General features: G+C 47.0%; 1 protein-coding gene across 1 annotated transcript in view; it reads right to left on the bottom strand.

Moving 5' to 3' along the window:
* CSF1R (colony stimulating factor 1 receptor) overlaps positions 1-12,312 on the bottom strand; it is a 125,978-nt gene that overhangs the window by 77,391 nt on the left and 36,275 nt on the right. The window lies entirely within an intron of this gene.

Genomic DNA, 12,312 nt, shown 5'->3' on the forward strand with positions numbered 1-12,312 from the left:
TGCTAAACCTCCACAGAGATATTTCCAATAAAGCCCTGTGCCAATGTCTTTGGCGCAAGTGCACTTTATAAAGGGCGCAGTCGTGCCATTACTAAAGGGGTAATGTCGAGACTGTCGGCTCCCGCATGTGGGAGTGACATCACGTGACTCTGGCCAGTCACGGGGGCTGGAGTTTGCGACCCCCGGAAGGAAGAGGGGTGAAGATGGACCCTTCCTGCCATTGGGGACAGCGGTGATATCGCAGGCTTCGGTTTGAGGTAAGTGACACATAATACGATGTATAGTAGCCCATTATGCTTTACCTTTGCAGGGAAATAAAGAGGAAGTAAAACCCATCAGGGTTTACTTCCTCTTTAAGGTTGGATGATTTTGCGCGTTTATTTTGTTGGAGCATGCATCATTTATTTCAGGAATTGCATTAGCCATTCCCTTGTTGAATTGACCGTTATTGTTATTTGTTTGAGGAAGTTGAGGAAAACAAAGGCATTATCTACTTACTGTATGTTTATTTTGTATATATTTCTGTAACCTTATTTTAAGCCTTTTTCAACTGCATTTTTTTCAATCACGTTTGTTTGCTTGTAACATGCCTTTATACTGAGTGGCAAATATAATAACTTTCCTTCCATCAGCTCAATGCTCAATAATATTTCTTTGAAAAAAAAAAAAGAAAAAAAAAATTGAGGAAAATTGTGCTCAAGTGCCAACACTGCATACAGTAATTAATTTCTACCCAAAGGAGTGGAGCCAATCTGGTCCGGTCTCCAGTGGTGGTTGCTGCGTGGAAGAGATGGTCAACAACGGCTGTGAAATGCCTGGGAAGTGACGTCACCCATAGACTTACTATGGGGCTTCCGTTGTCAGCTGTCTCTCCTGCACACGCCTACACAAAGAGGCCGCCGCTGACAGCTCAGCATGGGACTAGAGTGAATTGGCTGCAGAAAAGGTATGTATAGCGATTTTTGCTTTGCAGGATTAGATTTAGTTAGTTTAGTTTAGTCTTGAAATTTAGATTCCAGTAGATTTAGAGTTAGTTGGTTGTAGGTTGAAGTTCTACTTTAAATTTACTTAAAGTGGAGGTTCACCCTTTAAAAAAAATTCTGACATCACACAGAGTCGCGGCATCCTACCGACAGAATGCCAGTGTTTTTTTTTTTTTTCTCAGCACATACCTCTTAATCCCGATTTTCACCTCACGGCAATCCCGCGGGAGTGGGCGTTCCCAAGCACTGCCTGTGATTGACAGGCTTCCGAACGGCGCATACTGGGAACGCCCACTCCCGCAGGATTGCCGTGAGGTGAAAATCGGGATTAAGAGGTATGTGCTGAGAAAAAAAAAAAAAAAACACTGGCATTCTGTCGGTAGGATGACGCGACTCCGTGTGATGTCAGAATTTTTTTTGAGGGTGAACCTCCACTTTAATATTATATGTTAAACATTGCTGTGCTATATTGTGATCATTGTCTGTTGTTTTACTAGTTTCTATGTATTTTTGAAAGAAGGGAGATGTAAAATACTGTGGTGAACACAGGGCTGGTGCAAGGATTTTTGACACCCTAGGCGAAACCCCATTTTGCCGCCCCCCCCCATAGGCTCCGCCCCTCACTGAGATTTTTGCGGTGCCTCTTCACCTATTTCTTCAGCCGTGGTCCTCTGCACCCCCCCTCCGCACCTCGGTTCCCCTCTGCACCCCCCCTCCGCACCTCTGTTCCCCTCTGCACCCCCCCTTCGCACCTTTGTTTCCCTCTGCACCCCCCCCTCCGCACCTCTGCACCCCCCTCCGCACCTCTGTTGCCCTCTGCACCCCCCCTCCACACCCCCCCTCCGCACCCCCTTCCACACCTCTGTTCCCCTCTGCACCCCCTCCGCACCTCTGTTCCTCTCTGCACCCCCCCTCCGCACCTCTGCACCCCCCCTCCGCACCTCTGTTCCCCTCTGCACCCCCCCTCCACACCTCTGCACCTCTGTTCCCCTCTGCAGCCCCCCTCCGCACCCTTGTTCCCCTCTGCACCCGCCCTCCGCACCTCTGCACCCCCCTCTGCACCTCTGGTCCCCTCTGCAGCCCCCTTCCACACCTCTGTTCCCCTTTGCACCCCCTCCGCAACTCTGCACCCCCTTCCACACCTCTGTTCCCCTCTGCAACTCTGTTCCCCTCTGCACCCCCCTCTGCAACTCTGCACCCCCCTTCCGTACCTCTGTTCCCCTCTGAATGCCCCCCACACACACATATCCTTTCCTCTCTGTACCCCCCTGCACATCTGTCCCCCCTCCCCCTCTGTACCCCCCCTGCATGTCTGTTCACCCCCCCCCCACACACATATATCTGTACCCCCTGTGCACCTCTGTTCCCCTCTGCACCTCTACATGCCCCACACACCTATCATTTCCTCTCTGTACCCCCTGCAAGTCTGCCCCCCCACCACACAAATATCTGATCCCCCACTGTAACCCCTCCCACACACATCTGCCCCCCCCCCTGCCCGTCTGCCCCCCCCCCCACACACACACACATCTGTCCCTCATCTGTATACAGTGCAACGCACTACAAACTTCATTTTTTATTTGTGACCGCAGGCTGCAGCATGTATGACCGTGCTGCCTATGCTTCCACTATACCTGTCAGCGGCGGGTGATGGCTTTACTATGAGAGCGGCGCTGCTGCTGTCTGCCTGTCCTCTCACAACAGATCCCCGAGCGACCAGGAGGAGGGGGAGCGAATATCGCGGCAAGCCCGTATGCAGGGCTTCCATCTCATCCGCCCCAGCCAGTTCCATCGAGCACTCCTCGGCTGCTCCTCGTCTTGGCTCCTCTCCCCTCATCTTCTCATTGCTAGGGCGGCACTGCAGAGTGGTCCGGGATGTCTTCGCAGGCGCCCCCTAGCCTGGCGGCTGGCGCCATAAGGCACTATGTTACGTATTTTAAAAAAAGTCAGTCCTGGATGTTCTTTAACAACCTGAATCCCCAGCAAGTGGCTGGGGATCCGGATTTTGCCGCTCCCCTTACCCTGGCGCTCTAGGCAGCCGCCTGATCGGCCTATTGCTAGCGCCGGCCCTGGGTGAACATGAGGTGGCATGATAGGAGAGTGTATGTACAATCTTGATGTTTGGAGCTGTTGGTTAGTTAGACCCATGTTACCCACTTGACGTCAAGGAGGTTTTACCCCCTTCATGACCAAAGCATTTTTTGCGATTCAGCACCAGGGGCGCACTGACCATTCGGGCACTGCCCGAGGGCCCCATGCCACTACGGGGCCCCATCAGGGTTGCCAGCCTCAGTAAAACCAGGGACAGTATGTAAAAATCTGTCCCTGAAATGTCCCTTACCGACATCCTTTTGGTCTAAAAATCCCAAGATTATAGCTGCCCTGCCTCTCCAGTACCTTCTCAGTGTATACTGTGTGTACTGTGTATCTGTATGTGTATTCTGTGTGTATGTATACTGTGAGTATATTGGGTGTCTGTGTGTGTATACTGTATGTGTGTGTGTATACTGTGTGGCCCCATAATCTATTGCCTGGGGGCCCCATAATCTCCTATTGCCCGGTGGCCCCATAATCTCCTATTGACCCGGGGGCCCCATGAGTTGTCAATCCGCCCCTGTTCAGCACTGTACTTTAACTGGCAATTACACGGTCATTGAAAATTTTAACACTTACCCCCACAAATAGAGCTTTCTTTTGGTGTTATTTGATCACCAATGTTTTTTTTTATTATATAACATTTTGAAAAGAAAAAAATTATGTTTTCTACTTTCTGTTATAAAACATATCCAAAAATCCCATTAAAGCGGAGTTGTGCATAAAACAATTAAAAAAAAAGTCACCAGCTACAATTACTGCAACTGCTGATTTTTAAAATAAGGACACTTATCTGTCCAGGGTGTCCATGTTGTCCTCACCTGAAGCTGACCCGTCCCTGTGGAGACACCGGTATTGCTAGTAAGGGAATCAGTAAGTAAAGGCTTGTGGCTTCACAGCCTGGTTTCCTACTGCGCATGCGCAAATTGTGCTGCGTGTTCTGACTGGTCCCTGCTGTCTTCTGGGACCTGTGTCTCTCCCAGAAGACAGCGTGGGGGGGGGGGGACCAGACATGGCGTAGTTTGCCGCGGATTCTGCGGCGCTGTTTTGCCAGAAGTGGGAGCAAACTCCTGTATTAGACAGGTATCTGCTTCACCCTCCCCCTGAAAGGTACCAAATGTGACACCGGAGGGGGGAGGAATCCGGAACAGTGGAAGTTCCATTGTTGGGTGGTACTCAGCTTTAAGTGTATATTAATTGGTTTGTGAGACATTTATAGAGGGGGATTTAATAAAACTGGTTCACACAGATTTTGGTACAGGTGTGTATAGAAACCAATCAGCTTCTAGGTTTTATTGTCAAAGCGTAATTGAACAAGCTGAAATTGAAGCTAATTGGTTATAATGCACAGCTGCACCAGGTTCTGTGTGCACTGGTTGTAGCAAATCTCTGCCATAGTGTCTACAAACTATGATATAAATACTGGAATTTATGCAGCTATAGATGCTATTCTGTAATAGCAGTGATCAGTGACCTATGGTGTGGCTGTGATAGTGTGGCAGACAATCTGGCACTAGCAGAGCCTAGCTGGGAGGTACCAAGTAACTGACACCAATAGTGACACTAATACAGTGATCAGTGATAATACTGTACCCTGACACTGTAATAACATAGCTCCCAACTGTCCCTGATTTGGAGCAATGTCCCTCTGTCCCAAATTCTCCTCATTTGTCCCTCATTTTGGTCTGATCCATATAAATCTATATAAAATGCACTTTTTATCAATCAAAAAGTGTTTGCCAGTGCTAAACCTTTCATCTAATTTCTAAATTGCTGCATTTATAAATTCCAAAAGCCTATATAAAGGAATAGTAGTGGTAAAAAAAAGCACTTATGGGTTTAATAAATCTTGTTTTTTGTACAATTCTCCTTTAAAGGGGCGTGGCAATGGGGTGTGTCTTATGCCTGCATACTTTTGCTGATAGCTGTCCCTCATTCCCATCTCAAAAAGTTGGGAGGGATGTAATAATGGCACTGGCTGGGAAGGGACTAACATATATAGCTGGATTCACATAGGGCGGCGTATTTTTGAGCCGGCGTAGCGTATCGTATTTACGCTACGCCGCCGTAAGTCAGAGAGGCAAGTGCTGTATTCACAAAGCACTTGCCTCCTAAGTTACGGCGGCGTAGCGTAAATGGGCCGGCGTAAGCGCGCCTAATTCAAATTGTGAAGAGGTGGGCGTGTTTTATGTAAATAAACCATGACCCGACGTGATTGACGTTTTTAACGAACGGCGCATGCGCCGTCCGTGGACATATCCCAGTGTGCATTGCTCCAAAGTATGCCGCAAGGACTTATTGGTTTTGGCGTGAACGTAAATTACGTCCAGCCCCATTCACGGACGACTTACGCATACAACGTAAAATTTTCAAAATTCGACGTGGGAACGATGTCCATACCTAACATTGGCTAGGCCAGATTTTTGTTGGATTAACTTTACGCCTGAAAGCGCCTTACGTAAACGGCGTATCTTTACTGCGGCGGGCAAGCGTACGTTCGTGAATAGGCGTATCTCGCTGATTTATGCATTCTAGGCGTAAATCAGCGTTCACGCCCCTAGCGGCTGGTGGAACTAGACAGCTAAGATACGACGGTGCAGGCAGTCGTTTCTTAGCTACATTTAAGTGTATCTCAATTTGAGAATACACTTAAATGTACGACGGCGCAGATTCAGAGTTATGACGGCGTATCTACTGATACGCCGGCTTAACTCATTGTGAATCTAGCTCAGTGTTTCTCAACTCCAGTCCTCAGGGTGCACCAACAGGTCATGTTTTCAGGATTTCCCTCAGATGAAACTGCTGTGGTAATTACTAAGGCAGTGAAACTGATAAAATCACCTGTGCAAAATAATGGAAAGCCTGAAAACAAGACCTGTTGGTGCGCCTTGAGGACTGGAGTTGAGAAACACTGATCTAGCTAATAGGGTCAATCAAGGGGTTAACTGTGTACCTAACAATGTGTAATGAGTACTGCTTTTAGTTTACTATCTGTCTGTTTTTTCTCCTGCTTTACAGGGAGAAGAAACAGCCAGATCGCGGTTCACAGTACACAGAGTTCTGTATTTTTGTGTGTGATTGGCCACAACTGATCAGCTGACTTCAGACAAAATCATTATCTGAAATCAGCTACTAAACTTATGCTGTATCCAATCACTGCACAGGTTGGCAGGGGGCACACCCAGGCACACCCCTGACTTGGAAGAAAGGCCGCGATGTACAGGTAGTAGGTAAAGTATATGTGATGCAATTGCCTATATGCTTCAGTCTAATGCTCTCCCTGCTAACTTAATGCTGTGGGTTACAGGTAACAGGTGTTTCATGTGTGATTCATCTCTCTCTGTAAAGACTGTTCATATGTTAAATAAGGCTAGCTTTTGAAAGGCCTTTAATTGTGTGATAACCCTGTCTAAAAACCTAGTGATTCTCAGAGGTGTTAATAGGTGTCAAACTGGAAGCAGACGAAACGTCTGCTTAGGAAACTCAAGTGTGTGAAGGTGGTTTGTTGTTTAAGGAATGTGCAGTGATAAGACATGATAATTGTCGGTCGGTGCCGACCTGTCTAGAATGTTTTAGTAATTAGCCTTAGTGTGTGATTAGGGGGGGCGGAGATTTGTCATTGTAACAGTTTTGGAAATGACATATAAGCTGTGTGATTTAACATTAAAGGCTGTGTTGTTCAAGCAGTAAGCGTGTCTCATGTGTGGCTTTCTGGGTGATCCCAGGGATATCCCTCCTCGTGGAATATTGGGGTGATTTTCGTTATGGGAAGAAGGGAACGTTGACGGGGATATCATACCGATACCGTCACAATTGGTTGGTAGCAGTGGGATTTTCCCTTCTATTCCCCTTCACACCCGGATTCCAAGCAGACACTGGAAGAACTACTGGAAGTTCGTGGAAGGATTGCTAGCAACAAAACCAAGCGGGTCATCATAGCAGAATCAATGGAGCTAGACCAGGAGGACAGGATTGCAGCAACGCCAGCAGTACAAGAGATGGAGACACCAGTGATTCAGGAGGAGGAATCGCCAGCCAACAAACTAATGAGAGAGAAGCTAGCTTGGTTCGGCCCGAACCCAACGCCGGATGTGGTGCTGAAAGTGATGGACCTATTAGTAAACGCAGAACTACAGTTAAAACTGGCAGCAGTCCAACAAGCAGCTGCACATTCTCCAAACAGTGAGTACAGCACAGCAGACGCAAGGAAGATTCCGTTTAGCGCTTTTAAAGCTTTTGATGAAAAGGACTGTGAGATTGATAACTTCCTGGCGGATTTTGAGCGACAATGTAACCTGCACCGAATAGCTAGAAGAGAGTGGGTTGCAATATTGTCAGGCAAACTGTCAGGCAAAGCTTCTGATGCTTTCCGGACCGTGCCAGATCAGGATATCCATAGCTACGCCAGGGTTAAAGAAGTGCTCCTGGCTCGTTATGCAGTAACCCCAGAGTCCCACCGACAGAAGTTCAGGGACTCACGCAAAACCACGAAAGACTCTTACGCGGAATGGGCATGCCAGTTGTCCCGGTCGGCCTCTAACTGGGCTAACAGCAGCCAGGCCACCACCGCAGAGGACATTTTGCAACTAATGCTCCTGGAGCAATTTTACAATCACATCCAGACGGATGTCAAAGATTGGGTGAGAGATCGCAGGCCCATGACTCTACCAGAGGCCGCGAAGTTGGCGGATGAATATGCGGATACTCGCAAGACGAACCAGGTCACACCACAGGTACAACCTCCACGACCAACAGTGCCCTCACACCCACCAGCCGCTAGATACCAACCTCCTAACAGACCGATGACATCGAGCCCTCGCTATCCACGCCAGGAGGACAACGAACAACGCTGCTTCCGGTGCAAACAGTTGGGTCACTTCAAGCAGAATTGCCCCCTGAATGACAACACCAGATCAAATTGGTCTCAACCTGGGTACCGCCCACCAGCAGCAGCCCATTGTGTAGACTCGGCTTGGGATCCCCAGGAGCTGGGTCCGGAAGAACCATCGGACACCATTTACGAAGTCCTCACGGTACAATCTGGTATTACGGACAACAGGGAACACCATTGTCAGCTGGTCATGGGCGACAGCCCTGAGCCGGAGGGGCCCTGGAGGGAGCGGGGCAGAAAGAGGCACCGCCGGCTACCCCCCAAGAAGAAGAGGTCCTGGAAGCCGTATAACAAGCTGACCTGGGAGGAGAAGAAGCCACTGGAGGAGAGGGAGTCGCAGCGGGCGTCCCAGATGCGGGCCGAGATGTTCGCCAAGGGCCCACCGGTGGCCCCTTACACCACCACCCAGTTCCTGATGATGAAGGACCACGTGGAAAGCCTGCAGGACATGAGCAAGCAGGAGCTGATCCGTGAGTACATGGAGCTGGAGGAGTGCATAAGCCGCATGGAGGAGGAGAACAACCACCTGAGGTCACAGCAGGCTGACCCCCCCAGGCTCCATGAACTGGAGATGGAGCTGGAGAAGCTCAAAGAGGAGAACTGGCGGCTGCGGAGGGAGCAGAGGGTGGCTGACCCTATGGGGCCCTGATTCCTCCCCCCGAAACTCTGAGCACCGGTGCTACAGCATTTCAACAAATATAACTTTTTCTTTTTATGAATCTCCTGTGATTGTCACTTCAGAGCCATAACCTGCCCCTCCCATAGCGGGACACCTAGATGGCGGCGCACAGACCCATTCGCCGTCTTCACACTGACTTCTGGTGACTCTGCAGATCGCACAAAGACTTGGGGACTGACCGCGTGTGATCTGACGACCCGGTGGCATACCTGAGTCTGAAGCAGTTGCCAAGGGAGGTCAGTCACGCCAAACAGAGTTAACCTCGGACTAAAAGCTCTGAACCCGTCAACCCTACTGGACCAGGGAAGGTCCAACCGGGTTTGCCGGAGCAGGGAGAAAAGGGGGGCCATTGTGATGCAATTGCCTATATGCTTCAGTCTAATGCTCTCCCTGCTAACTTAATGCTGTGGGTTACAGGTAACAGGTGTTTCATGTGTGATTCATCTCTCTCTGTAAAGACTGTTCATATGTTAAATAAGGCTAGCTTTTGAAAGGCCTTTAATTGTGTGATAACCCTGTCTAAAAACCTAGTGATTCTCAGAGGTGTTAATAGGTGTCAAACTGGAAGCAGACGAAACGTCTGCTTAGGAAACTCAAGTGTGTGAAGGTGGTTTGTTGTTTAATGAATGTGCAGTGATTAGACATGATAATTGTCGGTCGGTGCCGACCTGTCTAGAATGTTTTAGTAATTAGCCTTAGTGTGTGATTAGGGGGGGCGGAGATTTATCATTGTAACAGTTTTGGAAATGACATATAAGCTGTGTGATTTAACATTAAAGGCTGTGTTGTTCAAGCAGTAAGCTTGTCTCATGTGTGGCTTTCTGGGTGATCCCAGGGATATCCCTCCTCGTGGAATATTGGGGTGATTTCCGTTATGGGAAGAAGGGAACGTTGACGGGGATATCATACCGATACCGTCACAGTATATTTAAGGAAAATACTTTTTTTATATTTGGAAGGAGTGGAGAGGGATCCCCTATTTGTCCGGGTCGCCATTGTCACCAAAAGAAAAAAAAAGTACAGAGGGTAATCGTTCTATGGGGGCACCGAAATCATAATTTTTTTTTTTTGTTTAAATTAAATCCAACTCTTGCATTGTGCAGACAATAACTGTATTTTGCAATGTTTACAAGAAGTATAACCACAACTTCTAGGGAGAAGACATTTCACGTTTTGATACCTCAGCAAAATTCTCTCTGAACTGTTAGAGATGAGGAAGTGAGAATTCAAGGCTAGTGGGAGAGCTGAGGGAACTTGTTTCTGTACCCCATAGATGCTTGCTTACTTTGTGACACAGGAAACATGTTGCTTAAGGAAATTGCATTATTATCCACATCTTCTTGGCCTGACTTCTCCTTTCACACCCTCTTACCTTACTTTTTTTATTTATTCTTTGGAAAGTGCCTTTTAAATGTTAAATATTTTTAGTGGTAAACATACAGATTATTAAATAATCAGTTTTTGAAAAAACTGGATCAAAAATGTTATTTGATTAGCTAATACTTTTCTTTTTTTCCTTTTGGTATATTATGTGATTAATCTAAAAAAAAACCTTGTATGAATTCATTATTTCTATAATGGGAAAAACAAATTAACTATTATCTTCACATTTATAGCTAGATTCAGATACAGTTACGCCGGTGTATCAGTAGATACGCCGTCGTAACTCTGAATCTACGCCGTCGTAAATTTAAGCGTATTCTGGAAACCAGATACATTAAATTAGGCTAAGATACGAGCGGCGTAAGTCTCCTACACCGTCGTATCTTAGGGTGCATATTTGCGCTGGCCGCTAGGTGGCGCTTCCGTTGAGTTCGACGTAGAATATGCAAATGAGCTAGATACGCCGATTCAGAAACGTACGTGCACCCGGCGCATTTTTTTACGTTGTTTACGTAAGGCTTTTTCCGGCGTAAAGTTAGTCAAAAAAATAGCTGGCCTAGCCAATTTTAAGTATGGCCGTCATTCCCGCGTTGAAATTTGAAATTTTTACGTCGTTTGCGTAAGTAGTTCGTGAATGGGGCTGGACGTAATTTACATTCACGTCGAAACCAATACGTCCTTGTGGCGTACTTTGGAGCAATGCACACTGGGATATGTCCACGTCGGGTCACTAGTCAATTACATAAAACACGCCCCCTATTAAACATTTGAATTAGGCGCGCTTAGGCCGGCCAATTTACGCTATGCCGCCGTAACTTAGGAGGCAAGTGCTTTGTGAATACAGCACTTGCCTCTCTGACTTACGGCGGCGTAGAGTATATGCAATACGCTACGCCGCCTCAACATTAAGCCAGTCTCTCTGAATCCAGCTATTAGGGTGAGATTTACTAAAACTGGGGTGCACAGAATCTGGTGCAACTGTGCATAGTAACTAATCAGCTTCTAACTTTAGCGTGTTCAATTAAGCTTTGTCAATAAAATCTGGAAGCTGATTGTTTTTTAAGAGTCGATGGTCGGCTCTCTTCTAAAAGCAATCCTAGTGACTAACTAGCTGCTGGATTTCTTTTACAAGCAGTGGGAGGCGACTCTACCCCAAGCTCCCCTCCCGCCGCCTTCCGTGGCTTTATCCTGTCCCACTAGGAATACCGATCGACCAGCCAGCGGAAAGACCGGATGGGCTTTGCTCAGCTCTCGTCTATAGTAACACGGAAGCAATGACCTGACATCCCTTCCGATTTACCAGAATGTCAACTGCTCTATTCTTAAAAATCAATCGTATTTGAACACCGTTCTTGGTATAATTGAATGCTTTTAAGTGCAGAGTAGGGATTTGGGGTCTTATGGAGTCTTAAAGAATACCTGTCACATGTCAATTGCTGTTACAAGGGGTGTTTACATTTCTTTTGACAGCAATAAAAGTGATAAAAAAATTAAATACATTAAAAGCGACAGTGTCAAAATCAAAATAAATAAAAAAATTGAACGTGCCCTTCATCCTCACGCTCAAAGGCAAATGCACTTATCGATCCCGCACACACGCAAACAGCGATTGTTCCACACATGAGGTATTACTGCGAACATCAGATCATGGGCAATAATTCCAGCACCAGACCACCTGTGTACATCTAAAGTCGTAACCTGTAAGGGCTCGTTCCGTTCCGTTCGTCCGTTTTTTGGACGTCCGTTAACGGACCGCAATGCTTCCCTATGGGCTAGCGTCCGTTAGCGGATGAGCATCCGCTAACGTCCGTTAGCATCCGTCTGCGTTCAGTTCCGTTTTGTTGGACGGAAGTAAACCCTATTTTTCTTCCGTCTAAAAAACGGAACGGACGAAAAACGGATGATCCGTTTATCATCCGTTCCGCTAACATCCGTTTTTCTATGTAAAAAGCCCAAAAAAAAAAAAAAAAAAAAACGATGAAAAAACGGATGGAAAAACTGATGCAAAAACTGATGCAAAAACTGATGAAAAACTGACGAAAAACTGACGAAAAACTGATGGAAAAACTGATGGAAAAACGGATGGAAAAACGGATCAACTGATGAAAAAAAAACTGATCTGAAAAACTGAACGGACGTGTGAAAGAGCCCTAAGGGCTCTTTCTCACGTCCGTTCAGTTTTTCAGATCAGTTTTTTTTTCATCAGTTGATCCGTTTTTCCATCAGTTTTTCGTCAGTTTTTCGTCAGTTTTTCATCAGTTTTTGCATCAGTTTTTGCATCA

Source organism: Rana temporaria, chromosome 3 (assembly GCF_905171775.1).
Source record: "Rana temporaria chromosome 3, aRanTem1.1, whole genome shotgun sequence".
Lineage (NCBI taxonomy): Eukaryota > Metazoa > Chordata > Amphibia > Anura > Ranidae > Rana > Rana temporaria.